At 40.8% G+C, this 21,254-nt stretch overlaps 1 pseudogene; it reads left to right on the forward strand.

Annotated features, from left to right (window-relative positions):
* Positions 1-1,019: 1,019 nt before the first annotated feature.
* On the forward strand, positions 1,020-5,287 carry LOC104086334 (chlorophyll a-b binding protein 5, chloroplastic-like; annotated as a pseudogene).
* The last annotated feature ends 15,967 nt before the right edge of the window (positions 5,288-21,254 follow it).

Raw genomic sequence — 21,254 nt, forward strand, 5'->3', positions numbered from 1 at the left:
AAGAGACAAATGTCATGGCCCCTTAAGCTTTTAAGACCAGAAGTTTCAAAAGTATTTTGTTTTCTTAAACTTCATGCTGAGTCAAACTACCTTATCTAAATTGAGACGGAGGGAGCATATATATACACACCATTACCATTAACCCTCGCCATTACGCATTTAAATATATTTAACACCCCTAATCTAATTGACTCTTGGACCCAGCCTTCCCACAACTACATGTGGCTTCATTTTAAGTCCCCAACCCTTTTTCTTTTTCCAGTTTTCTTAAAGCCCTAACTTAAATCTTAATACTCATATGACTAACCCAAGATCCAATCTAAGAATCGGAAACAGGTTTATTTCTAAATATGAAAATACTACAGGCTTGTAACGATCTGACTGGTCGTTTTACGTATTTGAGCTCTATTTCTCCTTTTGAAGCTCCCGTGTGTGTATTTATGGTTATGTGACTTGCGGGGTGGTTGATTTGGTTTCGAGAATATTTTGGATTGATTTGGAACGATTGGTTCTTAGTTTGGAAGATTATGTTGGGAATGTTAACCGAGATTTGACTTTTGTAAAAATGACCCCGAAATGGTATTTTGGTGGTTCAAATAGGTTCTTATGGTAATTTTGGACTTAGGCGTATGTCTAGAATTTGATACGGAGGTTCCGAGGTTGATTTGGCTCTTTTGGCTACAAGTTGACAATTTGAAGGTTTAATTTTTTTTTTAAGTTTAACCATGGGTTGACTTTGTGTCTATCAGTTTGTATTTTGGTTAAGGACTTATAATCAGTCTGTTTTGTCATTTAATACTTGTGTGCAAAGTTTGGTGGCATTCCGAGTTGGTTTAGTGGGAATCAGATGCTTGGTTGTGATTTTAGCGATTTTTGAGTTTCATTGTGAATTTTAGGCGTGTTGGGGTTAGATTCGTAGTTTCGGACGATATTTTGGGCTCGCGAGCGAGTTCGTATAATGTTTCTATACTTGTGTAGATATTTTGTGTGGAGCCTCGAGGGCTCAGGAGAGTTTTCAGATGGTTCCAGAGTGTTTTGTTAGGTTGAAATTTGTTGGTGCTTGGCTGATGCTGTAGATCTCGCAAATTTGAGAACATGTCCGCATTTGCGAATCTCGCATTTGCAAGGAGGGGATCATATTTGCGAGGTGTGTTGGGGCGGAAATGTTTGCTTCTGCGAATAATACGATCACATTGCGAAGGGGAACCTGGCTGGGATAATCGCATTTGTGATTGCATTGTCGCTTTTGTGATGGTTATGGCTTCGCATTTGTGAAGAGGGTGTCGCATATGCGATATTTACTAGGATTGACAAGGTTGGGTTTTGCGGTCTCTATATCGCATTTTCGAAGGTCGCATTTGCGACCCGACTGTAGCTGGGTTTAAGGTTGGGCTTTCGGGACGTAGTCTCATTTTATCACATTTTGAGCCCTAGACTTGGTGGGAGGCAACGATTGGATGGGATTTTCACATTACTCAATTTCAATATTTTAACTTGATTTCTTATGGATTTTAACATCACAAATCGTGGGATTTTAAGGAATATTTAGGGGCTTTTGACTATGTTATGAAATATAAAAATTTAAGATTTGAGAGGCGCATTTAGACTCGGATTTGAAAACTAAACATATATTTGGACTTATGGTCCTATGGGAAGTTGAGATCTACCTTTTGACTCGGATTTTAAGCGGACGAGCTCGGGGTAGACTTTTTGAGAAATGTGTATAGATCTTAACTTTATTAACCGGAGTTGGTTTCTCTTGCATTGTTTGATATTATCGTTTATGGTTAGATTTTGAGTAGATGATGGTAGGCTAGAAACCCGTATTTTAGTCTTAGTTTGTACTTCAATTATTATATTTTACTTTTGTTTGAGCTTAAATATTAGTGAATTGCACTTATTATGTGTTTTCTGCCTTGCAGGAAGTGATTCCGAGTTAAAAGGATAATCGAGAGCTAAATAAAAAATGTTTGAGTTTTAAACTCTGAGTAAAAGTACAAAAGATTAAACCGAGATCGCGTTCGGGGGTCGAGAGCCAAGTCTGGATGTCAAAACTTGAAGAAAATGAAATACTCTAGAAAACTTATAGTCGCATCGCATGGGGCAGCGCAACTTTATGAAATAGGTATGGAGAAGACATGCCAAAGTACTTGGGACCATTCTCCGAGAAAACTCCATGTTACTTGACATGTGAGTTCACAGGTGACTACGAGTGGGACATTGCTGGACTCTCAGCTGACCCTCAGACATTCACTAGGAACCATGAATTTGAGGTAATCCATTGTCGTTGGGCTATGCTTGGTGCTTCGGGTTGTGTTTTCCCTGAAATCATTTCCAAGCATGGAATTAAATTCGGTGAGATAGTTTGGTTCAAGGTTGGATCTCAGATTTTCGCATAAGGTGGTCTTGACTACTTTGGTAACCCAAATCTAATCCATGCACAAAGTATTCTTACCATTTGGGCAACCCAAGTTGTGCTCATGGGCTTAGTTAAAGGATACAAAGTTGGTGGAGGCCCACTTGATGAAGGTCTTGACAAGATCTAGCTGATGATCCAGAGGCATTTGCTAAGTTGAAGGTGAAGGAAATCAAGAACGACCGATTGGCTACGTTTTCAATGTTTAATTTCTTTGTTCAAGTTATTGACACAAGAAATGGATCATGTAACGACCCACCCAGTCATTTTAAGCATTTGCATTCCGTTCAGCTATTTGAAATCTTGAACAGCATCGTATGATGTATTATAACTTGTATGTATCGTCGATTTTAGTTTTCAGGTGTTTCAAAATTAATTTGGAAGAAGGAATTTCATGTTTGAAGTTTTAAGTTGGAAGAGTTGACCAGGTTTGACTTTTGAGTATTTGACCCCGGATCAGAGTTTTGATGGTTCCCTTAGGTCCGAATGATGATTTTGGACTAGGGCGTATGCCCGGATTTGCATTTGGATATTTCTAGAAGGTTTCGGCACTAATTGGCGAAAGTTGAAAATTTGAAGATTTGGAATGTTCATAAGTTTGGCTGGGAGTTGACTTTGATGATGTCAAGGTCAGATTGTTGTTCCAGGAATTAAAATATCTTCGTTATGTCATTTAGGACTTGTGTGCAAAATTTGAGTCCATTGCGGAATGATTTGATATGTTTCGGCACGAGTTTTGTAAGTTAAAAGTACAAAAGTTCACTAAGTTTGATTTGAGGTGTGAGTCGTTGCTTTGATGTTGTTGTGCATGATTTAAGGCCTCGAGTGGTCCTTGTTATGTTGTGGGACTTGTTGATATATTTGGATGGAGTCCCGAGAGGCTTGGGTGAGTTTTGGGCGATATTCAGATCGTTTTGGATCATTTTGGCTAAGGCTGGTTTGGTAGGGGTTCTAGTGTGACCGCACATGCGGAGCTATAGGCGCAGATGCGGAACCGCAAAAGCGGCAGTGGCATCGCAGAAGCGAAGAGTGCTGTTGGGAGCAAGAGACCCCAAATGCGGAGTTTTCTTCGCATCTGCGAAGGTGCATATGCGGTATGTTTGGGCGTAGAAGCGAAGGTCAGCGCAGATGCGTGAATTTCTGTTCGCACCTGCGTTTGCGCAAGAGCGGAGCTTGTTCTGTAGGTGTGAAGGGCGGGTTTCCAGTACTTCTCCGCATAAGCGGAATTTTGGTCGCAAAAGCGACGCCGCAGAAACGGCTATTGTTTCGCAAATGCGAAAATGCCTGGACAGACTATATTTAATTCGAGATTTTGGTTCTTCTATCATATTTGGAGCTATGGAGCTCGGATTGAGACGGTTGTTTTAGCGATTTTAACCATATGGATTAGGGGTAAGTGTTCTCTACTCGGTTTTCGATTATAATTCATGAATCTATCTTCCTTTTTGGCATTTGATTGAAGATTTCAAGAGAGAAATTGGAGTTTTTTTGTCTAAAATTTCATAAAGTGAATTTTTGAGTTTTGAATATCGATTCGGAGTCGGATTTGAGTTAAACTAGTATGGTTGGACTCATAAGCTAATGCGTTGTCGGATTTTTATATGTTTTGTTGGGCTCAAAGGTTCGGGCCAGGGTTTGACCTTTTTGTTGACTTTGGGGCTTTTGATTAAAGATTCGACCTTTATCGATTGAGTTTGTTTCCTTTGGCATTATTTGATGTTCTTGAATTGCTTTTGGCTAGTTTTGAGCTGTTTAGTGTTGAGTGACTGGGTGTGTTGAGGGATCGAGTGGGATGAGTGGGAGTGCGAGACAGTGAGATTGAGTACTCTGAGAGTGTGAGTACATGAGTTTATCGCTGTGACACATTGCAATGGCGTGTACTTGACATACACGCATATAGATGCATTTCCTCATGCTACACAATATTATGACATTCATGACTTCACATGCACATTGACATGTAGGCATAGAGATGTACTTTCCTCATGCAATCTGAGATTGAAATATTTTATCTGTTATTGAAAGTTTTTGGGAAAAATCACAGTTTTCTGATATACTCATATTTTGGTGAATTCGGTGAAAGATTTGAGTTTTACTGTTATACTTGCGAAGCATGCCTATTTTTTTCGTAACTGTGGACGAGCTGAGCATCATATCTTTGAGTTGTTTCTTGTACTACTATTATTATATTTTTATAAGTTGTTGTTGGCCGTTGATGTTGGACTCTGACCATTAGTCCAAGCTCGTCATTACTTTCAACCTAAGGTTAGTTCTATTACTTATTGAGTACGCGGGGTCAGTTGTACTCATACTACACTTCTGCACCTTGCATGCAGATTTTGAATGCTGATTGTTGCTGTGTATGGCGGGAGCTGGCATTAAAGATGTACCTGCATTCCGGTCAGAGCTGCCTCTTATTCTTGGTAGCTTTAGAATTATTAATCTGTTTATGTATATTTCAAACAGATGATATATTTATTTCGTACCAACTTTTAAACTATAAATCTGAGAAGCTCATGATTGGTACTACTAGTCCTTGGGATTTTGTATAAAAGCTCGGTTATTTCATCATTTATTTTCTCAGCAAAATCTCATGTGAATAGGATTGTTTGCTATTTGGCTTACCTAGCGGCTTGGGTTAGGTTCCATCACGACTAGTTAGATTTTGGGTCATGACAGATCAATTGAGAACCTTTTGGACCACGTTGCGATCTTCTTGCCAACAATTCTTGGGCTTATGCCACAAACTTTGTACCCGGAAAGGGAAATGATAAATGTGTAGTCCATAAAATTTGTGGGGCTACGACATATTTTTGATGTACTATAAACCTGCTAATATATATGCAAAAGCCAACATTACATATTCTTCAATTTATTATCTCTATTCAAAGATAATCATTAATCACTGCATTTTAAAAAGAATGTCATAGTTTTACTTGCCACAAACTTTAAAAAAGAAGAAAAGAGTTGTGAGATATGTGGTCTTAAATAAGTTATAGCATTTGTATGGCTATAAAAGTTTTGAAACTTGTGTTCTGAAATCTGCCATAACATTTGTGTGTCTATAAGTGCTTCCTATTAAAAAAATATTAAAAGGTGTCAATCGTTTTTAAACGGACTAATAGGGAAATAGTGTCAATCTTTTTGAAATGGCGGGAGTAGAAATTTCCTCTGATCTCAACATGAATGGGATATACAAACATGAGTATATCAACATGATGTAGCTAGTTCATTATAATTACAGTTAGTTTCCCTCTTCTTTAAACACTTAAAAGAGTGGCAAATAAATGGTTTGCCTACAAATGAAGAGAAGTATCAACCTTAGAATTTTCTTGTCTATGTTTAGGATTAAAATTCCACTGCGAATGTATAAACAAAGGTTAATCTTAGCCAACAAGAATATCCTTAGATCGTAGTTCTGAAATGAGCAATTGATGTTGTACAGATTTAGATGAATAGTGATAATATCGTGCATTAAATGTTCTTGAAATTAGTAGCAATAATGTAGCATTCAATAACAATGAACAACAATAAATGGTATTCAAGTAAAGAAGAGGAATGATTCACCCAATAAAGAATGGAATAAATGAATCTTTTCTCTGACAGCGAATGATAGACAAATCCTAGAATATTCGAGCTATTCTTGGATGTGATGGAAGAATCTTAGAGAAAAGTATGTTGTTTGTATGCTAGTAAGTTAGTATCAAATCATTCTTTTCAAAGTTTCTTTTTACAATGAATATCACATGCCCCTCTATCATTGTCTCTTTTTCTATTTATATGGGATATATTCCTAAAAACCCTAATAGTACAAATATAGAGAATATTCACTAGAATATTCTCTTTAAGATCCTATCTTGAAATCTAGCAGTTATAGATCTATCGCTGGTACTCGACCTCGACCTCGATCCTTGTTGATGCCCTGACTACGACTCTCATTGACTTTTGGACCACAGGCTATGGGCTTCTCGAACCATCTTAATAAATGACGATTTAAGGATTTTTCTCGTAATGTTATCTCGACATGAATATTTTAAGGGTTGATTTTGACCCACACAGTTAGTCCCTCCGCTTATTGAGGCCGGTCTCAGGCGGGCTTGATGATTGGATTCTGTTCATTACGGTCGAAACAATTAGGTGAGATGAGCGGGTCATGGTGATTGTTTCGAACTGGCAACGTGGCCCTTCGTGAGCTGCAAATTTTGAGCGCTTCATCTCACAGTCGGTTTGTTGGGGTTGTGCTATCCATCAATCAGGATGACGTCATGACATCATGCGTCATCATGATGCATATTCCCGATGTGTTGCTTCGTTTTGAGTGTGACTCCTGATTGAACTTACCACTTCGGTTCCGGTGCCCGGTAATGATGAGCCATTTTTTCGGTCTCGATGCCTGAATCCTTATAAATAGGGATGTGAGGGTATAATTTTTAAGTTTTCAAATTTCCTATATCGAAACCCTATATCCCCTTCTTTCTTTCCCATTATTGTGCACTTCTCTCCTCTGTTCCAGTGATTCTCATCGTTTTTAATCGTCCATTGTTTGGTACTTCTTTCTATTTTGTTAAAGCATGTCTAACGTACCTTCTGAGTCTAGCGAGGGAAGTGATGCGTTCCCTCTAGCGATGGTATTTCCCCCTTATAAGAAGAATGTCCCGGCAGCCGTCGAGGACAAAAGTTTCCCAACAGTGGAGGAGATAGTTCCTCGTAACCCCGATACCAGGTCTGATTCCTCGAAATTGGTAGAAGCCGACCCTGGAACCTTTAAATCAGCAATGAAGGAGGCCAATTTGGTAGAGCTTAAGGCTAAATATGACCTTACTAATCACATTGATTTGATCCCTTCCAAGTGGGCTACGGTGCAGGTTCACTGTCCTGGGTATTGCACCTTCTACGCCTACCCCTTTCACGTCGGCTACACTCTTTCTCTCCTTCTGCTGACGGAGGATGTTTGTCACTGTTATGGCATTTTCCCGGCTCAGCTCGTGCCGTATGCTTACAAACTTATTAAGATGCTCACCAAATTTGCGTAGCTGGCCGAGGTCGAACTCACACTTTGACATTCGACGCAGATGTTCGCCCTTAGCTTTTATAGGGGGACGATGTTGAATCTTCACCACCGAGGAGGTAAATTCTTGGTGGTGAAGATGGATGACAAAGCTAACCGTAAATTCTGGTTCAACATTTTCTTTGTTAGAACTGAGGATGTCGTGGCCAACGCTGATGGATTTCTTGAGGCTTGAAATTGTACTCGTATGTACATAACTTCCTCGTTTGTAGGTATCTAATTTTTCTTTCGTGTTTGTCCATGGTTCTAACCTTTTGTCCTTTTTTGTGGAGCTACACGTTTACCTCCCCATTTGGTTGACGATATTTTTAACTGGGTGGGTCGGCTCCTTCCTCACATTGTGTGGATACGTGAGTGGTCGGGCTTCTTCAAAAGGTTTGGGCCCCATCTCCCTTTGACTGGTAAGTCGTTCTTATTGCCGGTCTCTTAGTTATTTCTTTTTTTGGTTTACTTTGGTTGAATTTCTTTTTCCTTTGTACTTTCCTTATCTCCCGCACCCGCGTTACGATAGAGAAAGAATGCTAAGGCCTCGGCTTTCGCCCCCTCTTCCACTATGTCCACCTCAGCTCGTGCTCCAATTCCTTTTTCGATCGTGGTTGCCTCTTCTTGAGCCCCGGTCCCCCTTGTTTGTGCATCTTGTCCTGCTCCTTCCTCGGCCATGGGAACCTTATCCTCTTCATTATACCGTCTCATAAACGAAGATGAGGAGGAGATTGTACTTGGCGAGGAAGATTTTATGCCTCGCAAGAGGAGGGTTATGTGGATAGTGGATAGTGACGTCGTCTCTGTGGATAGTGGTTATGTGGCCGTGTCATTGACTTTATGGAGGGTTATTTTATGCTGCATGAAATGGCGACCATTGTCATCAGAGACGACGTCGGGCCGGTGTCTGAGATTCCGAGGTTGGCGGAGGCTGACAGGGGTAAGTCTCTTCCTTCTATGATGACGGAGTCTGAAGGGCCAACCACTGGAGTTTTCGACACTTCGCAGCAAGATGGGTCGTTGACTTCATAGCCAACTAGTGATACTTCTTTGCCAGCCAATGAGAGAGGCAAAGGCGTTGCTGAGGAAGGCTATGAGATGGGTTCAGACGTTGATGCAGGTGACCTGAAGTTGATGGAGGAAGGATTTACCCAACTGAAGATAAGGTTGGAGGGGTCTAAGAGGACCATTTTGATCTCTATGAATTATAATATGCTGAAGAATACGGAGGTTGTGGTCCCCGACCTCGGCCCTTTTTGTTCTGATATAGAGGGTATGACCCTTAAAGAGTTGGATGACGTTACTCTGTCGAGGAGCATTGCTGGTCTCGACCTTAGAGTGAGTGTTTAATGTTTTGATCTTCTCTTCTTTTTGTCTATGTTTTTAGGGAATTTTCGTTTCTAACTCTCTTCTTTTCTTTTTCTGAACACAGACAGTGATTTTGGAGATCGAGAGCGCCCGAAGGGAGGAGAGGCGTAGGGAAATTTTTTTAAGGTTGAAAAACAAGTACTTTGAATATCGACGCAGCTACCGGGAATTTCTCCGGCAACTTGATGAGGATCACAACATGATTGCATTTCAGAACGAGTTGAAGGAGAAAAATGATGAGCTGGTGAACTCCATTGAGAAGTGCAGCGTCCTCGAGGGGACGTTCAGGAGTGATGGATATAAATTATTCTTGTAATTTCATATGTAAAAAATAAGTTTTTAAAATAAAATATGAATAACGATATCCTATCCTCGCGTATTTTCTAAAAAATCTTGTAGGAAGAAGAAATTATGAAAAGGAAGGAAAGAGACTAAAATACAAGAGAATGAAGCAAAGCCACAGTTGCACACATCAACTTTATATTCGCAAATATGGAATATACATATGGGCTTATGAAAAGATATAATTAGAGATGAAAAGGAGCATAGTCGCATTTGTGGAATCTATATACGTAAGGTCAAATTCGCATACATGGAACCTACATTTGCAAGTCCAACCCATGAAGTCAAGAATGGAAGCAAAAGAGCTATAGATGCATATGTGGACTCTATATAAGCAAAGGTCACTTCGCATACATGGATTTCACATTTGCAAAAGTGGAATATGACAAAAGATACTCATCTTTTTCCTATAAATAGCAAGCTCTCTTTGTATAAGGATATCCAATCTTTTGTAATACAAGAACTAGTCTTGGTCTTCTTTCTTTGTAGTAAAAATATTTCCGTAGTCTTTTAAATATTTTTAGTCTTCTAAATATCTTTTTTAGCATTTCTTACTCCATAATGGAGTAATCTCTTTTCATTGGGATAGCTGATGAAAGTTGATATATTTTATAATACTATCTTAGTTTTTATAAATTCTTGGCTTGAAACTTTTTATTTACATTTCATACTGTGCTGAAATGATGGTTTTTAATTACTCTATCATCACAACTATATATTGTTTCTCTAAGTTATTCATATATTAATTTTGTAATTCTCGTGGAGCAAAAATTAATATATAATAACTGATGAATAAAATAGTAGAGTGTAAGTAATTTTTCAGTAAACTATTATTTCAAGTCAGTAATCTTGCTTGCCTCAGTTTTAATTCTCACCGAGAAATTGTTGTAGGCAAGATTATTGATCCTTAGTAAAAATATTCTCACGAAGTTATTACTTCCTTTTAGCACAATTCAAGCAAGAAATGTTTTTTGGTTTAAACGTCACTAGTCTTAAATTGAATAATTAACATAATTCTCACGGAGTGTTATTAATAGATTATTTCTTAGTGAGCAAAATATAATTGTATTAAAAATAAGTAATTATTCTTTAGAAAAATAAATGTAGAATTTGAGATTTTATTATAGTAATATTATCAAGTGAATTCAATGATACCAAACTCTTTTTTAAAATTATAAATCTTGCAAAAGTTATTTATTTTGTTTAAGTAATTAACAAGTTTTAAACCTCATTCATGTAATGACCCAACCGGTTATTTTGAGAGTGATAGTCCCGATTCCCTATTTACTATTTCCCACGTATATTTTTCTGCTTATGTGACTTGCCGGTAGATTTTGTTTTTGGTTTCGGAGTATTTTGGGATACTTAGTCCCTAAAACGAAAGCTTAAGTCTTAGAATTTTTTACCGTAGTCAGAACTGTGTGAAGACGACTCCATTATGGAGTTTTTTCAATTCTGTTAGCTCCGTTGGGTGATTTTTGGACTTAGGAGCGTGTTCGCAATGTGTTTTGGAGGTCTGTAGCTTATTTAGGCTTGAAATGGCGAAAGTCAAAATTTTGGATTTTTGGACCGGTTGTGGAATTTTTGATATCGGGATCGGATTTTTATTTCGGAAATTGGAGTAGGTCCGTAATGTTGAATATGACTTGTGTGCAAAATTTGAGGTCAATCAGACGTGATTTGATAGGTTTCGACATCAGTTGTAGAAATTTGAAGTTTCAAGTTCTTTAAGTTTGAATTGGAGGGTGATTCGTGATTTAAGCGTTGTTTGATATGATTTGAGGGATCGACTAAGTTTGTATGGTGATTTAGGACTGGTTGGTATGTTTGGTTGAGGTATCGGGTGCCTCGGGTGCGTTTCTAATGCTCAACGGGCCATTTTGGACTTAAGGAAGATAGCAGATTTTCTAGTGTTTTGTTGCAGACTTTTTCTTCATCACGTTCACGAGGGAGGTCTCGCAATCGCATAAGGAAATCTGAGAGGCCAGCCAAAGTTGTTCTTCACGTTCGTGAATTTGATGACGCGATTGTGTAGGCTTAGTTGGGCAGAAGGATGCGAACGCGTAGTGGTGTGAAATGGTGCTTCGCGAACGCATAGCCAAGGTCACGTTCGCGTAGAGTTAAGGAGGCTAAAGCTAGGCCACACACTTTGCTCATCGCGAACGCGTGAGGACGTTCGCGATTGTGTGAGTCTGAGAGCTAGAGCAACGTGTTCGCTTGGTGTTTTACGCATTTGCGTAGAGTTACTTTCTGGGGCAGCAAAGTTGTTCTTCGCGATCGCGATTAAGGAAATGTCTCTATAGTATTAAAGTTTCCAAAAATGGGAATTTTGCCATTTTATCAAAAACGTGAGTTGGGAGCTCGAATTTGGACGGGATTTTGAAGGAGTTTCAGAGATATCGATTGAGTAATTATTCTACACTCCATTTTGGTTATATTCCACTAATCTATCATTTATTTCCTCTTTTATTTCGGATTTTTGGGGTTGAAATTGGGAAAAATTGGAAGAACTTCTTCAACAAAAATTTTGAGTTTTGAAAGGGGATTTGTGGTCGGTTTTGAGTAATATTTATATGGTTGGACTCGTGAGTGAATGGGTGTTCATATTTTGTGACTTTTACCATATTCTGAGACGTGGGCCCGGGTCAACCTTTTAGGGTGAATTTCAAATTTTTTGTTAAAGTATTGATTTCATTAATTAGATGAGTTTATTATGGTTGTGTTTATGATATGTAATTGCTTTTGGCTAGATTTGGGCCATTCGAAGTCGGATATTCGTGGAAAAGGCATTATGACCGATTAATTGAGCTTGCTTCGAGGTAAGTGGCTTGCCTAACCTTGTGTGGGGGAAACTCCCCTTAGGATTTGGTATTGTTTTGATATGTGAGCGCCATGTACGTGAGGTGGCGAGTACGTACATGGGCTATTTGTTGTAAAAATCCATTCTTCACTAAATAATAACACGCTTCTCCTTATTTGAGCTACACTAGCATATGTAACTATTCTGTTTAGTTTAGAATAACATGCCTACATGTCTTAGCCGCATATCTGAACTCTGGGCAACATGTTTAGTGAAATTTTCTATTTTTCCTTGACTTGAACTTAGTCTCAACTGTAGGTTTTCTTGCTGTAACTGTTATTTCCGTTGGTTGAGCTGCAATTTACTTTGGGATTACGGAACGGTATTCCGGAAAATCTCCATGTACTGCATATTTACTTTGAGACAAAGGAACGGTATTCCGGGAGATCTCCCTGTACTTCATATTTACTTTGGGACTACGTAACGGTATTCCGAGAGATCCTCCTATACTGCATATTTGCTTTGGATCTACAGAACGGTATTCCAGAAGATCCCCCTTGTACTGCATATTTACTTTAGGACTAAGGAACGGTATTCCAGAAGATCCACATGTACTGCACATTTACATTTGGGACTAAGAGACGGTATCTCAGGGAAACCCCTATTGTTATATCTTTGTACTGAGTTTTTGTCTTCTATGATTTCATTCTTGTTAAATTTAAGTCTTTATTTTACTACGGTATTTCATTCTATCTTGTGTTATTATATATATACCAGTAGGGCCCGACCTAGCCTTGTCACTACTCGACCGAGGTTAGGCTTGACACTTACTAGGTACCGATTGTGGTGTACTCATACTACTCTCTGCACACGTTTTTCATGTGCAGATCCAGATGCTCTTTATCAGCTGCACTATCAGTGATCCGGGACAGTTTTGGAGACTTCAAGGTATATCTGTCGCGTCCGCAGACCTTAGTGTCCCCTTCTACTCCTTCCCAGGTCCATTATCTTCTGTATTTTTCTTTTGTTAGACTATGATGTATAGGGTCACTAGACTTTCCTTCAGTAGTTAATAACGATGTTCTGAGTTTTGGGATTACTGTGATTTTTGAATAGCTGGCTATTGTACATGCCAGGCGGCATGGCACCCAGTTATGTGTTTATTGCTACAGTTGTTAAATTTATGTTTTTATTTCATTATTCCGCAAATGTTAGGCTCACCTAGTCATAGAGACTAGGTGCCGTCACGATGTCTGTGGAGGGGAAATTGGGTCGTGACAAGTTGGTATCAGAGCTCTAGGTTCATAGGTGTCGTAAGCTACAAGGCGGTTTATTAGAGTCTCACGGATCGGTACAGAGACGTTTGTACTTATCTTCGGTAGGCTATGAAACTGTTAGGAAAATTTCACTACTTTGATTCCTTGTCATGCGAAAACATTGTTGACTTCAAAAATTCTAAACTTCTATATTCTATTCTCTCACAGATGGTGAGGATTCATATAGGCAGATCTGATGACCAGGCACTCGCGCCCCCTGCTAAAGCCACGAGAGGCCGGTGCCGGGGTAGAGGCCGAGGACGTCCACGTGGTACAGCTAAAGCACCCGCATGAGCTGCTACAGAGGATCCCCCAGTAGCTCCAGCTGGAGGCCAGACACCTAAGGTACTCGTTTCTGCACCAGCCCTCCAGGAGACTCTAGCCCAGTTTTTGAGCATGTTCAGTCCCTTAGCTCAGGATGTATTGATTCCACTTGCTCCTGCCACATCTCAGGCCCGGGGAGGAGCACATACTCCAGTCATCGGTACTCCGTAGCAGCGGGTTCAGGTTGACCAGGTTCCAGAGATTGTACCAATGTAGCCGGTAGCTCCAACTCAGCTTTAGGTTAGGGCAGCAACTTCTGAGGTGGAGTAGCTTAGACTTGAGAGGTACAAAAAATACCAACCACCTACCTTCAGCGGATTGGCTACAAATGATCAGGATTTTCTGGAGGAGTGTCATCGTATTCTCTGTATTATGGCCGTAGAGGAGACGAGTGTGGTTTCTTTTACTACATTCCAGCTTAGAGAAGCAGCCTATCAGTGGTGGCATGCTTATGAGTTGAGTAGTCTGGCTGAGGCAACGTCACTTACATAGACTCAGTTCTCGGACATTGTTTTTAGAGAGTATGTCCCTCAGAGCCTCAGGGACTCATGGCATGCGAAGTTTGAGCAGCTTCGCTAGGGATCTATGACTGTGTTACAGTATGCAGTTCGCTTCAGTGATTGGCCCGACATGCACCGGCCTTGGTTGCCACACTTCGAGAGAGGGTTTGACGGTTTATTGAGCAACTCCACCCCAGTATACGGATTAGTATGGACGGGTAGTTGGAGATGGATATTTCTTATTAGCAGGTTATGAGTATTGCTAGGAGATTGGAGGGCATGCTTACCCGGGATAGAGAGGAGATGGAGGCCAAGAGGTCTTGAGAGAATGGTTCTTATTCTGGTTCTCGTGCCCTAGCAACTCGCCATGGTAGGGGTTATGTGAGCCGCCCCATCCATTCAGCTCTTCCAGCTGCCAGCGGTGTTTTAGCTCCTTTTAGGCCCCAAGAGCCTTATTATGCACCGCCATTATTTAGTATGCCTCCTGCACGGGGTGTTCCTAGCAGTCAGTCCAGCAGACCTGGCCTGAGCCAGCCACAGCAGCCACGCCCTCCCAAAGCTTGTTTTGAGTGTGGCAACACTCGCCATATGGTGAAAGATTACCCCAGATTTAGGAGGGGTGCACCTCTACAGACTTATCAGGCACAACGTGCTCCACCGGGTACTCAGTCTATGATTACAGCACTAGGTGCCACCCCACCTGCTCAGCCAACTCGAGATGGAGGTCGGGGAGGTAGAGGTCGCCCTAGAGGGGGAGGCCAGGCCATGCCAGATATTATGCCCTTCCTGCTCATACAGAGGCAGTCACTTTTGATTCTGTCAGTACAGGTATTGTCCCGGTCTATCATAGAGATGTGTCAGTATTATTTGACCCAAGCTCTACATATTCTTATGTGTCCTCTTATTTTGCCCTATATTTGGGTGTATCTCAGGATTCTTTGAGTTTCCCTATTTATGTGTCTACTCCTGTAGGAGATTCTCTTATTTTGGACCGCGTGTATCGGTCGTGTTTGATTGCTCTTAGTGGTTTTGAGACTAGAGCTGATTTATTATTGCTCAGCATTGTGGACTTTTATATTATCTTGGGCATGGACTGGTTGTCGCCCCATTATGCTATTCTTGATTGTCACGCTAAGACCGTGACGCTGGCTATGCCAGGTTTACAGCGATTAGAGTGGAGAGGTACCTTAGAGTACACTCACAGCAGAGTTATTTCATTTCTTAAATATCAACGAATGGTTGATAAGGGGTGTGATGTGTATCTATCTTATGTGAGAGATGTCAGTATTGATACCCCTACAGTTGAGTCAGTTCCAGTAGTGAGGGATTTTTCAGATGTGTTTCTAGCTGATCTTCCGGGCATGCCCCCTGACAGAGATATTGATTTTGGCATTGATTTGTTGCCGGGCACTTAGCCCATCTCTATTCCTCCATACCGCATGGCTCCTCATGAATTGAAGGAGTTGAAGGAGCAGGAGTTGCTCGATAAGGGCTTCATTTGGCCTAGTATATCACCTTGGGGTGCTCCTGTCTTGTTTGTGAAACAAATAGAAGGTTCTATGCATATGTGCATTGATTACCACCAGTTGAACAAAGTCACACTGAAGAACCAGTATCCTTTTCCTCCTATTGATGACCTATTTGATCAGTTACAGGGTGCAGAGTGTTTTCTAAGATTGACTTACGTTCAGGCTATCATCAGTTAAAGATTCAGGAGCCAGATATCCCGAAGACTCCTTTCAGGACCCGATATGGTCACTATGAGTTTCTTGTCATGTCTTTCAGGCTGACCAATGGCCTAACAGCCTTTATGCATTTTATACACATTGTGTTTCGGCCCTATCTTTACTCCTTCGTTATTGTGTTCATTGACGACATCCTAGTGTATTCCCAAACTCGGGAGGATCATGAGCAGCACCTGAGGACTGTGCTTCAGACCTTGAGAGAAAAGAAGTTATATGCAAAATTTTCAAAGTGTGAGTTTTGGCTAGACTCAGTGGCATTCTTGGGTCATATAGTATCGAGTGATGCGATCCAGGTGGATCTGAAGAAGATTGAAGCAGTGCATAGTTGGCCTAGACCATCCTCAGCTACAGAGATCCGAAATTTTCTTGGTTGGGGGGGGGGGGGTATTACGGTCGATTTGTAGAGGGTTTCTCATCTATTGCAGCAACTATGACCAGGCTAATCCAGAAGGGTGCTCCATTCAGGTGGACAAAGGAATCCGAGGAGTGCTTTCACAAGCTCAAGACAACTTCGACTAAAACCCTAGTATTAGTATTGCCTACAGGTTCAGGGTGTTATATTGTGTATTGTGATGCATCGCGGATTGATCTCGGTGCGGTGTTGATGCAGGATAGTAGGGTGATTGCCTACATATCCAGACAGCTGAAGGTGCATGAAAAGAACTATCCTGTTAATGACCTTGAGTTAGCAGCTATTGTTCATGTCTTGAATATTTGGTGTCATTATTTGTATGGTGTTCCTTGTGAGATTTACACCGATCACCGGAGTTTGTAGCATCTGTTCAAGCAGAAGGATCTTAATTTGTGTCAGAGGATGTGGTTGGATCTGCTTAAGGATTATGATATCACCATTTTGTACCACCCTAGGAAGGACAATGTGATGGCCGATGCTTTGAGTCACCGCGCAGAGAGTTTAGGAAGCTTAGCATATCTACCGATAGTAGAGAGGCCCATGGCGTTGGATGTTCAGGCCTTAGCCAGCCAGTTTGTGAGATTGGATATTCTTGAGCCGAGTCGAGTGTTGGCTTGTATGGTCTCTCGGTCTTCTCTTTATGATCGTATCAGGGAGCGTAAGTATGATGACCCCCACCTGCTTGTCTTTAAGGACACAGTCCAGCACGGCGATGCTAAGGAGGTCACTATTGGAGATGATGGTGCATTGAGGATATAGGGCAAGCTATGTGTGCCCAATGTAGATGGTTTGCATGAGTTGATTCTCCAGGAGGCTCACAATTCATGGTACTCTATTCATTCGGGTGCCGCAAAGATGTATCAGGACTTGAGGCAGCATTACTGGTGGAGGAGGATGAAGAAGGACATAGTAGAGCATGTGGCCCGATGTCTAAATTGCTAGCAGGTGAAGTATGAGCATCAGCCGCCAGGTGGGTTGCTTCAGAAGTTGGAGATTCCGGAGTGGAAATGGGAGCAGATCACTATGGATTTCGTTGTTGGACTCCCATGGACTCAGCGGAAGTTTGATGCAGTTTGGGTGATTGTGGATAGGCTGACCAAGTCGGCTCATTTCATTCCTATGATGACTACCTTATCTTTCGAGCAGCTAGCTCGAATCTACATCCGTAAGATCGTCAGGCTTCATGGCGTACCGGTATCTATTATCTCTGATTGGGGTACGCAGTTTACATCACGATTCTGGAGAGCCGTATAGCAGGAGTTGGGTACTAGAGTGGAGCTGAGCATAACATTTCACCCTCAGACGGACGAACAATTTTAGCGCACTATTCAGATATTGGAGGATATGCTCCGCGCTTGTGTGATAGATTTTGGGGGTGTTTGGGACCAGTTTTTTCCACTTGCAGAGTTTTCTTACAACAGCAGTTATCAGTGTAGCATTCAAATGGTACCCTATGAGGCTCTGTATGTTAGGCGGTGTCGGTCCCCAGTGGGTTGGTTAGAGCCGGGCTAGGCTAGATTATTGGGTACAGACTTGGTTCAGGATGCCCTGGATAAGGTGAAGGTGATTCAGGAGACAGAAGAGCGATGCAGACTGGAAGGTTCGTGATGTTGCATTCTTCGTTGGAGAGCGGGTCTTGCTCCCGGTTTCATGTATGAAGGGTGTTATGAGGTTCGGAAAGAAGGGCAAGCTGAGTCCATGGTTTATTGGTACTTTTGAGGTGTTGCGGCGTGTTTGGGAGGTTGCTTATGAGCTTGCCTTATCTTTCAACCAAGCAGGAGTTTATCTGGTATTTCATGTTTCGATGCTCCGGATTCTTCGCAATCGCGTAAGGTAATCTGAGAAGCCAGCAAAAGGTATTCATCGCGTTCACGAATTTGAGGACGCGGTCGCGAAGGCTTAGCTGGGCATAGGAAGTTTTGTTCTTCGCATTCGCGGGCAGATGGATGCGAACGCGTAGTGGTGTAAAGTGGTGCTTCGCGAACGCATGGCCAAGGTCACGTTTGCGTAGAGTTAAGGAGGCTAAAGTTGGGCCACACGCTTTTATCATCGCGAACATGTGAGGACGTTCGCGATCGTGTATGTCTGAGAGCCAGAGCATCGCATTCGCATGGTGTTTTACGCATTCGCGAAGAGTTAATTTCTGGTCAGCAAAGTTATTCTTCGTGATCGTGAGGCTATTTCTGTGATCGCGGTTAAGGAAATGTCTGGGCATATTAAAGTTTCCAAAAACGGGGGTTTTGCTATTTTATCAAAAACTTGAGTTGGAGCTCGAATTTGAACAAGAATTTGAGGGAGTTTCAGAGATATCTATTGGGTAATGATTCTACACTCCATTTTGGTTATATTCCACTAATCTATCGTTTATTTCCTCTTTAATTTCGGATTTTTGGGGTTGAAATTGGGAAAAATTGGAAGAACTTCTTCAACAAAAATTTTGAGTTTTGAAAGGGGATTTGTGGTCGGTTTTGAGTAATATTTATATGGTTGGACTCGTGAGTGAATGGGTGTTCATATTTTGTGACTTTTACCATATTCTGAGACGTGGGCCCGGGTCAACCTTTTAGGGCGAATTTTGGAATATTTGTTATAGTATTGATTTCATTAATTAGATGAGTCTATTATAGTTGTATATATGATATGTAATTATTTTTGGTTAGATTTGGGCCATTCGGAGCCGGATATTTGTGGGAAAGGTGTTGTGACTGATTGATTGAGCTTGCTTCGAGGTAAGTGGCTTGCCTAACCTTGTGTGGAGGAAACTCCCCTTAGGATTTAGTACTGTTTTGATATGTGAGCGTCGTGTACGTGAGGTGACGAGTACGTACACGAGCTATTTGTTGTAAAACTCCGTTCTTCACTAAGTAATAACATGTTTCTCCTTATTTGATCTACACTAGCATATGTAATTATCCTTTTTAGTTTAGAAGAGCATGCCTACGTGTCTTAACTGCCTATCTGAACTCTATGCAGCATGTTTAGTGAAATTTCCTATTTTTCCTTAACTTGAACTTAGTCTCAATTTTAGGTTTTCTTCCTGTAACTATTATTTCCATTGGTTGAGCTACATATTTACTTTGGGACTACAGAACAGTATTTCGGGAGATCGCCCTGCACTGCATATTTACTTTGGGACTACGGAACAGTATTCGGAGAGATCCCCATGTACTACATATTCTACGAAACGGTATTCTGGGAGATCCCCCTGTACTGCATATTTACTTTGGGACTATGGAACGGTATTTCGGGAGATCCCCTTATACTGCATATTTACTTTAGAAATACGTAATGGTATTTCGGGAGACCCCCCTGTACTGCATATTTACTTTGGGACTACGGAACGATATTTCGGGGGTATTCCGGGAGATCCCCCTGTACTTCATATTTACTTTGGAATTACGGAACGGTATTTTGGGAGATCCCCCTGTACTGCACATTTACGTTTGGGACTATGAGATAGTATCTCGGGAAAACCCATGTTGTTATCTCTGTGTACTGAGCTGTTGTCCTCTATGATTTCATTCTTGTTAAATTTCTGTCTTTATTTTACTGCGGTACTGAGCGGTATTTCTGATTGTGGTGTACTCATGCTACTCTCTACACATGTTTTTCGTATGTAGATCTAGGTGCTCTTTATCAGCCGCACTACCAGTGAGCCGAGACAGCTTTGGAGACTTCAAGGTATATATGTCGCGTCCACATACCTCAGAGTCCCCTTCTACTCCTTCCCATGTCCATTATCTTTTGTGTTTTTCTTTTGTTAGACTTTGATGTATAGAGATACTAGACTTTCCTTCAGTAGTTTGTGATTCACGATGTTCCGGGTTTTGGAATTACTGTGTATTTTTGAATAGCTGGCTATTGTACATGCCAGGCGGCATGGTACCCAGTTATGTTGTTATTGCTACAGTTAGTTGTTAAATTTATGTTTTCATTTCATTATTCCATAAATTTTAGGCTTACCTAGTCGTAGAGACTAGGTGCCGTCACGACGTCATACAGAGGGGAATTGGGTCGTGACAACTCACTTTTCATCAATTTGATTCTCTCAAATAGTAGTTAAAATATTACAAGTCTGTAGCATAGATTATCCAGTCTATGTGGGACGATATTTTAAACTATAGTAGAATTTGACAAAGTACGAGCAGGAAATTCGAATACACATTCGCCTCGTCAAATTTTTGGCGTTGTTGCCAGGGATTGGCATACATCTACTTCAGATTAAATATCTTGTTACTAATTTGAGAATTTATTATTATTATTTTTACTACCTACTAATAAGTATTTCTTCTTAATACTTCTATCATTACCTTTACTGTAGTATATTTAATATAATGTTACTTGTCACGACCCAATTCTCTTATAGGCCTTGATGGCGCCCAGCGCCGCCGCTAGGCAAGCCAACAGTGAACAAATCCCGTAATTTTCCTTTTGTTTTACTAGATTTCCAAGTAATTAAACTTTCCTTTATTAAAAGATTTAAGAACAACAGTTTTCAATAAATAAAACGAAAATAGCTGAGTGCAATCATAACCATAAAAATAATCCAAAAACCACAAGTCTACTAGTGTATGCCAAGACCTGGTGTCACAAGTGTATGAGCACTAATAGATTATACAAAACTCTAGCTATTTTATGAAATACAAATAGACAGAATGAATGCAAATGAGAGACTCTAGGTGCTGCAGAACGGCTCATGAAGCAGCTCACCACTAAGCCTCCGGGTAACGAGGATGCGTGCCGGTGTGATCACTAGATGCATATACCTCATATCCTGCACGGTTAGTGCAGAAGTCTAGCATGAGTACATAAATAACATGTACCCAGTAGGTATCAAGTCTAACCTCGAAGAAGTAGTGACGATGGGTCGACATCGACACTTACAATGGGCTAACAATAATAATACAGAAATTCTAAGTAAGCATGGGATATGTAATAATTATAATAACTTATTAACAAGCAGGAACAAATAATTCTTTCA

This window comes from Nicotiana tomentosiformis, chromosome 6 (assembly GCF_000390325.3).
Source record: "Nicotiana tomentosiformis chromosome 6, ASM39032v3, whole genome shotgun sequence".
NCBI classification, from domain to species: Eukaryota; Viridiplantae; Streptophyta; class Magnoliopsida; order Solanales; family Solanaceae; genus Nicotiana; species Nicotiana tomentosiformis.